At 41.9% G+C, this 15,883-nt stretch overlaps 1 protein-coding gene across 5 annotated transcripts in view; it reads right to left on the reverse strand.

Annotated features, from left to right (window-relative positions):
• NIPBL (NIPBL cohesin loading factor) overlaps positions 1-15,883 on the reverse strand; it is a 128,497-nt gene that overhangs the window by 109,107 nt on the left and 3,507 nt on the right. For 4 of the 5 annotated variants that reach the window (XM_083465637.1, XM_083465638.1, XM_083465634.1 and 1 more), the window contains exon 1: positions 12,825-14,287. The exons of the other annotated variant lie outside the window; for it this stretch is intronic. The gene's annotated coding sequence lies outside the window, so the exon portion shown is untranslated. Of the gene's footprint in view, positions 1-12,824; positions 14,288-15,883 lie in introns of those variants that run through there. 5 annotated transcript variants of the gene reach the window in all.

Consider the following 15,883-nt stretch of genomic DNA (forward strand, 5'->3'; position numbering starts at 1 on the left):
ACAGAATGCCTAGTTTCCATTTATGGGCTAGATGGCTTGAAAGTTGTATTTTTCAATACAACTTTTTAATTCCTAGAATTCATTGTGCAGATAAAATATAACAAATAGAATTCTACAGGATGTGTTACTAGTGTGTGAAACCAGCCAAAATGCAAGGACCCCCAGGCTTGCACCTCCAGATGGTAGAGAAGTCAGATGCCTGGTGCCCTAACATCTTCACTTGGTTGCAAGTGGCTAACAACCAGGTGCAAAATGCACCTGGTGAACTTCAAACACTGACTGAGTGTAGAATAAATATTAACTGCAAGAACGTTAGATGCTCCAGAACAGCTCAATGGTACAGCTTCATAATTTCCTGTTATTAAAATCAGTCTGACTCTGCACCACAAGTGACCACAATCCTTTGCATGTTTATGTATCAGTACAGTGCACAAAAAGGGAAAAAAGTACACTGCGCCTGCCACATACACAATTTACTCACGCAATTACAACCTTGGGAGCATGGTTGAAAGATAAATAAATAAATGGAGAGCAGGGAGAACCCACCACAGGAAGAACTTTTTGAGCCCTTCTGTCCTCAGGGACACTCTGTCCTCAGGGACACACTTATTATTATTTTAGTATTTATATGCTGCCCATCTGACTGAGTTGCCCCAGCCACTCTGGGCAGCTTCCAACAAAGTACAGTCATACCTTGGAAGTCAAACAGAATCCATTCCGGAAGTCTGTTCGACTTCCAAAACGTTCGAAAACCAAACCACAGCTTCTTATTAGCTGCAGGAAGCTCCTGCAGCCAATCAGAAGCTGCAGAAGCCCCGTCACACGTTCGGCTTCCAAAAATAGTTCGCAAACTGGAACAGTCACTTCCAGGTTTGTGACGTTCAGGAGCCAAAACATTCGGGAACTAAGCTGTTCGAAAACCAAGGTACGACTGTATTAAACACACAAAAATACTCAAAACATTAAAAACCTCCCTGAGCAGAGCTGCCTCTACCAGAGGTAGATCTTATTCCTTGTCCCACATAAAAGGGGGCGGACCCTCCCTGCTCTCACCTGGGAGCTTCCCTTTCTTCTCCCAGCTTCGCACCCTGGGAGAACTTCCCTTCCCTGCCTCTCACACAGGATGCTACTGAAGGAAACCTTCTTGCCTCTGTTAGGTTTCCAGGACTCTGCTCATTATACATGCTGGTATGCTTTTGGCTTTGGTGGAATATTTCCTGATTTGTGATATACATTAGAACTTAGCTTCTATTATTGTGATTTTTTTAACACAGCCCAAGCATTTCAGAGAGACTGTCCCTCCACTTTTCCTTTGAACTTCCTTTTTTTAATCAATCCTGTCATTTTGGGGGAGTTTCCTCAAGTCGAAAATGCCTGTTTGATTTTCTTGACAACCTGTCCAACATGTATGTTGGCAAAATTCAGCAAGTATGTTGAACTTAATAGCACTATGGTTACTGTTACAATAGGTTCAACACTTACATCTTGCACCAGGTCCTCCTAGGCATCACTTAAGACTCAAGTCCAGAATCACCACTGGTTGGTTTCCCCAACCAATGGCTCAAGCGCAGTCATTCAGGGCATCTAGAAAAGTTACCTGTCATGAATGGAAGATGCATACACAAATCTATGCAGGTCACCCATTACTACCACACTTCTTTGATTTCATTCTCCATCTCAAATCCACCCTGGACATTTTGGAAAGATAGACAATAGTATATTTCCAGTCCTAACTACTCCACCCAATCACTTCTCAGCAATTATGTGAAGTCCACCCCTTTTGGGATTTCTAGCTTGTTATACTCTATATTAGGCCTACTATATTTATTATGCCAATGACTCCAGCTCACTCATCTTGGCTCACAAGCTTCTAGCATTTGGCCTACCTCTATACACTGTCTCTTTCTAAATATCTTAGGCACATATGTTTTACCCTACAGCGCTTTGGCTTCTCTGAATTGCTCTCATGTGCCCCTGCAGTCTCAGTGCATAGAACTATGCCTTCCTCTTTTGAATGATCAGACCAAATCATTCCCCAGAGGTAAGATTGAAAATGTTTATGATCTGGATGCTTCACAGCTCCTGTCAGCTTCCCCTATACACTCACAAAACGTACTTCTGATGCTCCCACTCCCATCCCTACAAAAGCCTGGGGAAACCAGAGCCAGGACCAGGCCTGAAAAAGTAGGCTTGGTCCTATTTTTATGGTTTATGAGGCAATGTGCAATGTATGATTTGCCCCTTCTTCTGTGCGGAAGACTGTATATCCACTGTACACATATTATGCTTTCCCTGTTAAAAGTGATATCTTGTATATAACTAGAGGATTCTACCCTCCTTTGTATCTCATTACCTTAGAGAAAAAAATGGGTGTGTACAATAAAATAGAGAAAGTCCATACTGCAGCTTCTGATTAAAAGTGAACCCTGCATCTGAAAATCATGAAGACTAAACTCTTAAATCTCTTAATATTCCTTTAATATATTTCTACACAAAGCAAAAATCCTTCATATGCATGCCACCCTCTAACTTCAACATATACACAGGAGCATGTGCCCTTGATATCCTGTAATAAAGATCTGTTATGTGTGTTTTGCGAGCTGGGACTGGTGTAAGATTTACACCTGTCCTTGCAGAAGCATCTGTTTAATTGCAGAAGAATTCACCTCAACATTTACTGAAGGAGGCGTCTACCAAGTTGCAGCCAACAAGATTTTTAAAAGTAATGGATGTCAAGTAGATTTTCAATATACCATTTAGGGAAATGTAGAGTTAACACTTTCTCACCCAGTAATAGTGAATATCTATCTTCTCTGTAAGATATATGCCTTTTTATAAACTAAAGGCAGACATTTAACCCCATTCAGGGTTGTTATACAGAGCAACTAGGGACCATGTAAAGCTCAGAAAATAATTAGCCTGGAAACATTCACCTTATTGTAATCTAAGTAAACACAAATTGAACATTTTTTCATCTTCTTTCTCATTTTAGAATGCAAAGAATTGCACCTTTGTTTTAAGATATTTTTAGTAAGAAAATTGTTTCCAGGCGTCACAGTTGTTCAGAAACTCAAACATGTGATAGTAACAAAAGCCTGTAGTACAACCCAGGACCTATAGGCAATGGACCTTGCTGGCCTTTGTTAATTCTCAGAAAGTTGTTCCTGTAACTGAAATAAGAGTACCCATCAACTTCATGGGACTGCCAAGAACATTCAAAACTCTGTAAAAATGTCAAAAATGTCAATATAAATAAGAGTTCTATTTCTCTCAAATTGTATGACCCCTAACAAGATTTGAGATTGTAAAAAACCATGCATGAAACCACGCAGTAAGTATCTTGTTGCATCTACCATGTTCATTAATGCACATGCAATCTGATGTTCCATACAGCTAATGTTTTAATCTAGCTATACAAGTTTCTGAAGAGAATTCCACAATTCTTATAGTGCACATTTCCTACTTTAATTACAGCTAAAGACACAGAAGAGGCTGGTAACAAACAAAAACTACTGTATCAAAAGAGGACAAAATAAACTAGAGCAAGTAAGGTTATGAAGCAGTTGTTGGATACCTTAGAAAGAAGTGCAACAAAAAGACATACCAGTTTAACTATACTGTAGTATATACCACCACATAAGCCTGTCTACTTACTCACTTAACAGGTATTGCAGGAGGTATTTATTTATACGTATGCTCACTTTCTGCAGAAAATTCTATTTATAAAGAGTTTCCTAGTACAGTGTTTCCCAACCTTTTTGGGGCAAAGGCACACTTGTTTCATGAAGAAAATCTCGAGGCACACCACCATGCCAGATGGGGAAAGGTCACTTTTTACTTATGTAAAAAAAAATTAAAAAATTGTAACAGCATAGAAGGTAATGGTTAGGCTAGCATCCCTCTTCCAAATATGCTAGGTTTTTATTTGCAGGGACTGTTCTACATGGGAAAGCGTTCAGCACTGTCATTCTCCCATCTGCCATCTGAATTGGTACTATTCTGGGTCAACTTACTCTGCTGCATGTGTAGATGAAAATGGCACCAAGTGTGGGGGAGGGGGCAGAATAGGTTTCAGATACAGGATATTAAGCATACACGTACTTCAGATTGAACTGGTTGCTTGCTTTGCAAGTTTTCATTTCCCAAATGACTGCCTTGGCAAGCGCAATACCTACCAGGCTCACCGCCGGTCTCGCGCTTCCGCTTCCCGCGCTCTCAAGGACCCGGGAGGAGGAAGGCGTGAAGGGAATCCCGAAGGCGCGAAAACCTCGCGCATGCGCAGGCCTTCCTCCTGCGACAGCCCAGTAGGCCGGCCGAAGCGAGCGGCGATGGGATGTGGGAGGGAGCTCGCTCGCCACCCCGCGTGTGCCTATGTGGGGCACGTTACAGCCCCGTGACGTCAGCGCCACGCAGGCAGCCAGGCAGGCAGACAGCGAGAGCCCCGCGCTGGGCGGCCTCTCCTCGCCGCCGCCACCCCGCCTCTCACCGCCCGACTCGCCCGCCTCCCTCCCACGGCACACCAGGCAACGTCCCAACACCGGTTGGGAAACACTGTCCTAGTAAATTAAAAATTCACTTCAAAAGGTTCACAGGGATCATAACAGATATTTTAGAGCAGGGGTAGCTAAACTTTTTGGCTCTAGGGTCATAATCACCCTCAGCCAATACAGTGGTACCTCGGGTTAAGTACTTAATTCGTTCTGGAGGTCCGTTCTTAACCTGCAACTGTTCTTAACCTGAAGCACCACTTTAACTAGTGGGGCCTCCTGCTGCTGCCGCGCCGCCAGAGCACGATTTCTGTTCTCATCCTGAAGCAAAGTTCTTAACCCGATGTACTATTTCTGGGTTAGCGGAGTCTGTAACCTGAAGCATATGTAACCCGAGGTACCACTGTACACATTTGCAGCTGCATGCTAGTCCTGCACAGTCTCCCCTCCTCAGATACGTGCGGATCAGCTGGATGGGTTAATGCCCCTCCCTGCTTTTCAAGTGATCAGTCTGATGACCAGGAAGGGGATGATTTGCCCCCTCAGAATGCTGGGCTGTCTGGAGAGTTTTTGCAATCCTTTGCTGCCTCTACTTTAATTTTTTTTATCTGCTGATAAAATCAGTGCAGTTGGAGTGGGGGGGGAGTATGCTAAGGAGTTGACTCTTTAGCAACCCATTTTTAAACACATCATGATTCCTCTAATGTGTTCTTGTATTGACATTTATCCTTGTGAAAATATTTAGTTATAATGGGAGGTGCAAAGAAAAGATGGTTAACAGCATATAACAACATAGATAAAGGGATATGTCTTGGCCATTGATTAAGTAAATTTAGAACCACATAGCTTCTTCTGTACCTATGCGAGCAGAAACATTTTTTCTGATTGAAAAATTTTAGTAGTTTTTTAAGTACCTTGAGAGGCAATAGCCAACCTGCCTCCAACACAAGAGTTCAAAAACTTACGCATACCTGAAAAACTGCCTCTGTGCTAGATCTAGGTCACTATGGTGTTCTTTGCATGAAACATACCAAGTCTGAAGCAATTCCATAGTTTACTTTGCAGTAAATAATTTTACTATTCATATCCCAGTGACTTCATAAGAATCCTGCTCAGACAAAAATCTGTCTAGTCCAGCATCCTATTTCCCATGGTGGCCAACCGCAATACTGCTGAGAAGCCCATATGCAAAACATGAAGGAAATAAACCTCTCTTGCAATTGTTTCAGAAGTCCAACAGGTTAGACTGTAATCTGTCCCCACAACTTTGACAGGTGGGATTATTTTTACATCAGATGATTGACAGGCAGGTTCTGCTAGAACTCTAGTGGAATGATAGCCCATCATCTTGGAAGGATTCCTGCCAGCACATTCTTCTCATCTGTGTGCATGCACATATATGTATGGTAAGAAAGGACAGTATATTGTCCCTACAAAAAGTTATTAATTTTAATGTAAGTAGCCTTAACTACTGGGATAGCTTGGTATCATTTTATTAGTGCTTTGACATGCAGCCTTGCATAGGTGTTAGTAAGATAGAATAACAATTCCTTTAAATTTCCCCCTCTCCTTGAAAAGCAGTCATGGTCTGGTTAGAGAGGAAAGGCTTGATCTGGAAGAGGTAGGCAGGAAAAAGACCTGTTGCCTGGCAGAGTCAGGACAAGGACTTATCTGGAACAGAACCAGAAAGCATCATTTGGCCATGCAAGCACTCTTGTTCTGTGCCTTTCTAGCTAGGGTATGCTGGTTAAAAAAAGGGGGGTTCAGACATAATACGAAACCAATGTTAAAACAAGCCATAGGTTAGGGTGCAACAACGGAATGTGTAGGCACACTTTTTAAATAACAATACAAAGTTGAAAATGAATGAACCTCAACTAAAATATGTTCACTTTTCACATGGGCTAGTCCTTCCCCCATCCACCTCACTAATATTCTTAAGAGGGTCTCTTCTCCAGTCTTCAGAGAGAAGCTGGAAGTAGGGAAGCTGTTTTAAGTGCGGAAGCACTCTGCAGTTTTAATCTGAAATCTTAGGAGCAGTACTGTGCCCAGAGGTCAGAAACTGCTCGCGCTAATGAAATTCCCTGTCGCAAAATGTGCCTAGAACAATGGGAGTTTTGAATACTGAGAACATCCTCTTTAGCGTATGTAACCTGAAGCATATGCACCCCTTCCTTGTGTGCCTCCTCCACAAAATGTTCTGAGGGTGGCCACACAAGAATAGGCCTTTTCTGCAGTGGCTCCCCGTTTGTGGAATGCTCTCTCCAGGGAGATTCAGCTGGTGTCTTCATTATATACCTTTAGCTACCAGGGAAAAAACATTCCTCTTCAACCAGGCCTTTGGCTGATTGATATCTGATGCCCTATCAGATTGATATCTGATGCCCTGTGGAAGGGAGGATTCTTGATTTGTTGTTGCTCTTATTTTTACTATGCATTTTGTGGTTTTAATATTGTAACTTTATGTTGTGAGGCACCCTGAAATCTATGGATGAGGGTTGGCATACAAATTTAATAAATAAATATATATATATTGATGCACACAAGCAACTGAAAACAAAAGATACTATTCACGTACATAAGCAATTATGGGCACACAAAGTATTCCAGTTTTTCCATCCAATCAGCTAGAGCTTTACTTGAGAGGCACCCCTTACTATCAAGGACAGCTTTTTGAATGATCCAAGGACTGCAGTGGAAATTGGAGGGAGTGGTTCAAAAGGCCCACTGGATGTGTTTTTGTTTTAAAATGAAGTTATTTAGCATTCCACAAAAGCTGCATTGTAAGCATAAGAGTAGCTAACATTAATCTGCATGAAATGCTTTTGAGCTAGTTTAAAGTACTACAACACATTACTTATTATTTAAAGCTAATGTCTAGTCTTGGTAGTGTGCAAAAACTGACACTGAACTGGAACTAAACCAGAACATTAGAAAATATGGGTCAAACCAAAGAGTAGCGAAACCTATTTTTTCCCAAGGTTCAACTCCTGGGTGAAAGCTGATCATTTGAATCTCCCCCATTGTGGGGTGTTTTCAGACACTGCTCACATTTCAAACACTACTACATGGCAGCATTTTCAGAGGCTCCACACAGTGAATAGCCATACTGGTATAGAAAAGACAGACACATGCTGTGTTTCCTACAGACAAACAGTATGGTGCTATCATGGATCTTAGCTTATGGGTGTTCTGGTTCAGAACCAGATGGAAGAGAGAGCAGAAAGGAAAACACAGCAGGGGGCGTGGACAAGTTGCTGCCATTTTAAGTTGAAAGTATGGCTCTTCCTACTTTTCACCTCCTCTAAAGAGCTGTAAACCCTTGAGAAAAGGGTTAAAAAAAAGTGCACACAGCCTCAAAGGAGAGTATTTAATTTAGGGCTGCATGCAGAGCCAGCAGTAGTGCTTGGCCAACTGCACATACAGTTCAGATGCTCCTCAAGGGACAACTACTACCCTCTCCAGGAGGCCAGGCTTGCAAACTGTTGGTCTACAACTCAAATTCCCAAACATCCCATGCCCCAAAAAGTATTTATACCATCTGCACAGTTTCCACTAGCCTGCTGAAGCTGCATACGGAGAAGTCCTGAGTGGCATATAACCCTCCTATGATAGAGCAGTGACTGCCTCCTCCATAGCCTAGCCCTAGCTCTTTTTTTCATTTTTTTGGCTCCAATGCTAGATGACAGTGATATCAACAGTCATTCAAAATTAAGGCTGAATAAGAATATGTAGATATAAAAACCCAAAATTTAAAGCACTGTTATAGAATGGTTATGAAGAAGAGGAGTTTGGATATGATATCCCGCTTTATCACTACCCAAAGGAGTCTCAAAACAGCTAACATTCTCCTTTCCCTTCCTCCCCCACAACAAACACTCTGTGAGGTGATTTGGGCTGAGAGACGTCAGAGAAGTGTGACTAGCCCAAGGTCACCCAGCAGATGCACGTGGAGGAGCTGAGACATGAACCCAGTTCCCCAGATTACGAGTCCACTGCTCTTAACCACTACACCACACTGCTCTCATTAATTACTAAAGCTAATAATTAGAAGCTATTAAAAATAAATAAACTATAACCTGCCTTGCAAGCTGTTTTTGACCAAAAGGCAACTCATTAATATTTTTTATAAATAAGTAAAATAAATTCCAGAAGGTGATCAGGCAGGGGAGCTCTGTAAACCAGAAGTTAGTTTCTTCATTTTGCTTTCAGGCAGTGACAAACAGGCTAGTAAAACTTTTGCTGAGTACTGCACTAGCAACCTGTGTCATTTCCAAGCCTGGTGAAATGCCTAATTTTTCAATAGCTACATCTGGGAAAACAAAATAGTAAGTCTGGAAAATCTAAAACCAAGAATGATTTGAAGAAAACTACTACACTCAACTTATTTGAAAAATTATTATTATTCCCAAACTTCAGCAATATTTAGCAGTCAATGCAAATTTAAGCCCCAAGCTTTCAGCAGGGCTAAAAAGTTCCTAAACTCATGCAAACTTGCAGCAGAATGGAATTATGCTAACTGGATGCTTTTGAAGGCAAAAGAGGGTGAGATTATTTTTGCTAATTCCCCCTGCAGTCATCTGTACCTTCAAAACATCTGTTCTGGAAGGTCAGGAGTCTCCCTGGGAAAATGAAGTGATGGTGGCTGGTGGGTGGGGTGGGTGGGTGGGCGGGTGCGAAATGGGCAAAGATCACCTCCCCTCTTCCTCTAACAGAAGACTTTCAGATAATGGAAGAGCAATTCTGCATCCAACCCATGCAATTTCCCCAGCCCTATCCACAGTCATATATACAAATGCCTTACAATGGAAAACTCCAATTCTGACATGAAAACATGGAAGCAAGTCACACCAGTTCCAATGGAACCTATTTCTAAGCAGATCTGTTCAGAACCAATGCTTAAGAAGCATTTCGAAGAATCACTAACTTGCATACTTAAGTCCAGTCAAGACTTCTATACTGCAAAGCACAGTATAACACTAAATTACTAATCTCTAAAAATGCCAATGTAGGTTAATGAAATAATTTCATTCACAGTAAATTATTCACCCTACTCAGCATTAACTAGTTTCATCATATGTATAAAGTATACAAGATGTGAATGGGCACATCTTATTGCCCATTTAGGATTAGAAGTGCATTGTCCTGGGCACCAGATACAATAAAGGGGCATTGTCCTTGACCTAGATTGAGTGCATATATGGCACTGATTCCACACTTAATCCATGCAGTTAGAATGTATGTCATTTCAACAAAGTAAATGGGGAGCAAAAGTGTGTGGGCATATGGTAGTGCCAGAATGTGTAGCTCCAATGTTAGAATAAAGGTTTAAACTAATTTGTTAACATTTTTCTTAAATTAAAACTATTAAAAATAGAATATATGTAATACTCTGCTAAAATGCAGTTACCTGTGACACAATTTAAAGTTTTACATACCATTTAAATGCATCCCTATATGTGCAGTTTTCAAAAACACATTCACCATTCCCAAATGCTTAGAGAAATTGGGGGGGGGGGGAGCAGTGTCTTTTTGATAAAATATAAGGCTTACACAAGTAAAATCCTATTCACAACCCAGTATATGAACCATCTCCTTTTCATTAATTTTAACAGAACTGAATCAGTTTCAATTTAAGATTATAGATTTGCAAAATTAGATATGTTTTATACTTTGTTAAAACAAAGTACAGTAAGTGTTTTAGCACTTATTTTATTTTTTGAACTTTTCATTAAAAAAACTATTCAAGAACTAAAAAAATGGAAAGTGTACATCATATATAATTTTTTAGGAAGCAAGAAACAAAGATTTGCTTATTAGCTAAGGCATCCTAATCACACATATTTAACCAAGAAATTCAATGAAGAAATAATTGTTCAGTATTTCTAGAGACTATTTTAAGTTTTCTGTCCACTGCTTGGTATTTTTTTAAAAAGCTGGAGACTTTGTAATCTCATATAAATAAAAATAAAAATATGGTCAAATTATAATACAAATCATAGCATACATGTAGAAAAAGTCTGCTGAATTTTCCATATCCCATATATTACATGATCACCTTCAAAACACACAAAATATTTGAATAAAGTGAAAGACAGCAGTAGGAGAATGTGTGGCTATAGGAAATTAGTTCATAATTAAATCTTGAACTAAAATAAATAACTTGCTGGAATTATACAAAATGTGATCAGAAACATCTCGCAATTTAAGCAAAATCATATTGTGTGTAACTTAAGTGACAAAAGAATTATCAGATCTAGTGTCGCTTTCTGATGATGAAAAACAGTCAAGTACAACTATTTTCCATACAGTCCTTTCTTTCCTGTAAACTAGACCTATGCCTCTACATACACCACAGCTTAGGGAAAACAAAGATTCAGTTACACACACGGGCACAATTAGAAACGACATGTCTCGATCAGCAATTCATAAAGTTCAGAAATAAAAGCTGCTTTTTTAAACTGAAAATGGTTCCTCTCCAGTGCATATAGGCCTGAGGCCCTGTTGCAAACAGTGTCTAACAGGCCCAGGCAGCACAAAGACAGGAATGGCAGATTAGTGGGAGGGAGGGAGGCCAGGTTTGGGGCTCAGCAGGATCTTCAAGCTTTTTAAAATTCAAACTGCTGCCTGACCAATACAAATCACGGACACATTGCTGACTACTACACAGATTCACAGCATTAAAAACACGCCTTCTGTGTGACAGCTATATTAACGTCACTATATTAACATGTATGAGGAGCCATAAATGCACAATAGTACTCTATGAACAACAACAAAAGTTACTTTACTTATGAGAAGCACTAAATAACAGCTAACTTCCAATACAAATACAACACTTACAACATCATGAAAGCTAGCACTATGAAATGTTGCTATGCTCTAACCATCATTGAAAGACATCATTTGGCAACTAGCAATATAAAAATAGCTATCACAACCAGATGAAATGCAGTTCTTCATAGCTATGCGGAACAATTCCATTCTATTAAAACAACATTTATAAATCTATAATTTCCAAAATATTCTATACGTATCTTTTAAAATGCTACATATGCTACCATTTAATGTTAGGAGGCTTAACAAACTTTCAGATAAGTGACAGAGGCATCACCCAATTACACAAACAGCCAGGATGCAATCAATACCTATGGATTTGAAATTGATCTACTTTCGTTTTTAAAATATTAAAACTTCAGTCTAATTCTGCACAATTTTGACCCATTTCTCAGCCCAATCCTGAACATGTTTACTCAGAAGTATGCTGCATCGACTTCAGTAGCACTTCCTTCAACATGTATGTTTTAGGACCGCAGGCTTAACTACAATTGATGAGGAGATTCCAAATTTAAGGTTTTTGGCCTTTACAGTGGCAATCAACCACATAGATGTTTAGGCATCCGTCGTTGCAAAGTATCAACGTTTTACTTCCCATGGAGCAACAACAGCTAACTATTTATCTTTTTATGGAAAGCGAGATGGAAAAAAGGGAAATAAAGGTGGCATACGCTGCAGCCTGTGTACGTTGAGAGTTGGGCAGGTGTTTGCGTTCTGTCAGTCATCCAGAAAGGGCTTTTATTTTATCAACGCAGTAGTAGTAGCAGTAGTAGTAGTGCACGCATTCGAAAGGCCTTGCACAGAGCCAGCGACAATTAATCACCTCTCCAGCCAAACAAATTTACCGTGTACACTCCAACTATCTGAACCGTCGGGATTGAGCAAGGAAGGTTCGAAGGAAACATAGTTGCTGCCAACCATACACAGGGAGCGCGTGGGAGCGCCCGTCTCTCTCTCTCCGCCACCCCGCGCGATTTGGCTGGGACCTTTTCTTTCCCCTCCTTCCTCCCTCAGCTCAGCCCGCCGGTGTGAAGTTGTAAATATGGCACAGGTTCGGTGCCCCAGCCTCTTCTCCAACTGTATTGTTTCCTCCTCCCCGCTCTTGCTCTCGGGCGCCGAGGCCTGTCACACAGGAGCCACCTCGCCTCTCTAATCCCCGAGCTGGAGTGAACGCGCTGGCCGCTGGGCCTGCGCCCTCCTCCGGGCTTGGGCTCCTCCAGCAGCTCGGCAGAAACCATTCTCTCCTCCGCCAAACCCCGGGAGGAGGCGGAGGCGGGGAGAAACGTGAAAACACCCCCCACCCCTCGGCTGCCACTCATTATTTCTCTTCCCCTCACCCCCGCCGCCCCACTCCTCTCCCTTTTCCCACACCGGCCGAAAAGGCTAATTCCCCTGACTGGGCCGCCTCGCCTAAGAGGAGGCCCAGCTCGCGGCTTCCCTTTCGCGGAGGAGGAGGAAGAGGAGAAACCTGAAAGGGGGGAAAGAGGGGGGGGCTTTTACCTGAGCAAAACACCGTCTGAAGCCAACCGAAAGCCAAGCGGTGGCGGGGGGGGAAGGAGGAAGGAGAAAAATCCGCCCCCCTCCCTCCTCAGAGGATCCGCCGCTGGGCCGCCGCGGAGCGAGAGGAGGAGGGGAGATAATATAACAACAATAATCCGGGCCGGGAGGGGGGCTGGCTCCTCTTCCGTCTCCTCCTCAGTGCAGCGAACATGTAGAGCCGGGGACGGGCGGGAGCGGCCGAAGCGAATCCCTTAAGTCGCCGCCGCCGCCGCCGTCTTTGCCGTCCTCCCCGCCGCCGCCGCCGCGTCCTCCTCTTCTTCTTCTTCTTCTTCCTCCTCCTCCTCTTCTTCTTCCTTCCCCTCCTTGCCGTCGTCCTCCCACCAAGCCCGATTCACGCCGCCAACATCCACACGGGCCGGGGCCGAGCCGGATTCGATAAACACCTCACGCACCGAACGACCGACCGACCGACCGACCAACCCCGGGAGGGGAGGGAGGAGAGGAGCGAGCGAGCGAGAGGGAGGGAGGAGGGGGAATCTCCTCTGCCGCGGCTTGTTCCTTCTCTTCCGCCGCCGTCACCGCCGCCGCCTCTCCGCCTCCTCTGTGTACGCGGGCGGGTGGGGCGGGGCAGGGAGGGGACTGCTTAGGCCACGGTGAGTCGGTACCGGGGAGGGAGGAGATGGGGAGGGAGGAGAGAGAGAAGAGAGAGGGGGGAAAAGGAGCCTGCGTGAATGTGAGCGTCGGTCTCGCTCCCTCTCAGAACAAAATGCCGACCGGAAGTGCAGCTGTAGGAATGACTCCCTCCACCGGCGCCAAACACCAACAACCTCCCCTTTTTCTCTCTCCCTCTCCTTCTTCTGTTGCTGCTTCTGTTTCGCTTGCTCACTGCTTTCCTGCCTCCCTAAGCTGAGAGATCCATCCATGCACTCGCCGGGGAGGCTCTTCGGTCTGCGTCGCCGCGCAGACAGCTGATGGCAGCTCCGAGTTGCGTATATGGGTGCTTTGCTTTTCTCTTTTTATCCGTTTTTCTTTCTTTCCCCCACTCCTTTCTTTTGCTGTATGTATATACGGAAGGCTGGAGTTTGCAAATAAAGGCCTGATGTTACGAGGAGAAGATCTACGAACTGTCAAGATGAGGCACACGACTGAAATACTTCAGCAAAATAAATTGTCCATTTTTTCTATCTTTTAAAAATGATAAAAGCCACATGAAGAGGATTGAAAATACGAAGAACTCCCAAGAAAGAGGATGAGTGGAAATTTAGAAAAGGGTGGTGGGGGAATACCTGCTGCATTCTTTCATATCCAGATGGAATATTGGAAGCTTGTTTCCGCTTACGCCTGGTTTTCTTTTATTAAATTTCTCGTTCGTGCTTGCATGTGTGCTTTTATAAGGTGTTGATCCTGATCGCCATATCGTCGGATTTGAAGTTCTCACTGTTGAAAATTCTGGTTTCCAGATGGGCATGCTTTTCCAAAACCGTTTTTTCTGAAATAGCGTTGAGGGGGGGAATCCGTGATATTGAAATGAAGGCTCCTTCGCTGGAAAATTGAGATGGTTGTTGACAGATTTCTTGCAAATAGTAAATAATGGGTTGAGAAAGCAGCCTTGGAAGAAGGGGACATTGACGGACTTGAAAGCCTATCTACAGTATTTTCTCTTCAGGTAAATTGTTTTAGTTTGTGAGATTATGGAATAGGAACGAAGTGGAATTCATATAAATTGGCTTAAATGCCTGCTTTTTTCCAGTGCTTTGGAGCTCTCAAACCCCCCAAATATAATCAAGGTGCTAATTTTTAAATACAGTATTTCTACTTGAGTCAGTTTTCCATAATGCTCAGAGCTCAACCTCATGTAGTTGTTTGAATGCAGTAATCCAGGGCCAGCCTCTGCTAGAAATTAGGCACTATGGCCCTGTTTCAAAAGAGCACATACAAACAAGATGCTCTTGTGTGTAGATGGGTATAGTTTTAGGTATATGCATATTGTGCTATAGGAATATGATTTTAGCTACTTGTAACATTCTGGATTGTAAGTCTTTGAATATAAGGAAATAAATATACATATACTCCAGATTTAAAGACCTAGAATCCTGCTACAGTTACGGTAGTCATGACTAATGCCATACACACTTACCTGGGAATGATTACCACTGAACACAGTAGGACTTCCTGACTAAATATGTGTAGGATCATATTGGACATTCAAGTCAAAGCAATGAAAATTCAGTTTCATTTGTTTCAAAGAGATTTAGTAAAGATAAAATTAGACATATTTGCCAGGTAGTGACCAAAACGTGTTAGGTATCATTTATCCTGAAAAATATTTGCACAGTTTGTAGAGAAGACACTAACTTTTTAAAATTGTATGTGTTTTCAAGTATTATTACAGGTAGCAGGTCCTAGATACCAAAGCAGTAGTATACCCACAAGCAGATTGTTTCGGTGCAGAAACTTAGGGGTAACGTATTTCTCCATTAACTAAACGTGTCATTAAATTCTTCATTTACTATATGTTTAGGAATTATGGTATGGTGAATTTTTTTGTTAAAAAATCCAGAATACTTGTCTTGTATAAAATAGAGGTTGAAATGTTATGAATTTAATTTCTTCACATAAGATGTATTCTGAGAAAAATGTTGGTAAAAAGTATTTGTGGGCAATTTAATGTATGTTGCAAAAAAAGCATAAGAATTAATCTCATATTTCATCTGTAAATTATTTACAAGCTAAATACTTGTTTGGTCATAAACCGTATGTAGTTGTGCTCTTAAATTTAAATTTAGGGTGTTACTTAAATAAACCTAAGTAAATTAATGGACCTAACTTAGTCATATTCATTAATTTCAGTGGGTCTACTCTGAGTAGTACCACCCTCTACAGGTTTTCATTCAGTCAGGTCTATACATTAAAACATAGTTTGAAGACTATAACAAAACAAGTTTAGTTAAATGTGGTTTTCTCAGATATTGAAATATTAATATATTTTAATAAGGCAGATCCAAAAAAATATCTGCTCCGATACACTTTGCCTTGTGCAGTCAGGATTTCCTTTTTAA

Source organism: Podarcis liolepis (assembly GCF_965112155.1).
Source record: "Podarcis liolepis genome assembly, chromosome: 11".
NCBI lineage: Eukaryota > Metazoa > Chordata > Lepidosauria > Squamata > Lacertidae > Podarcis > Podarcis liolepis.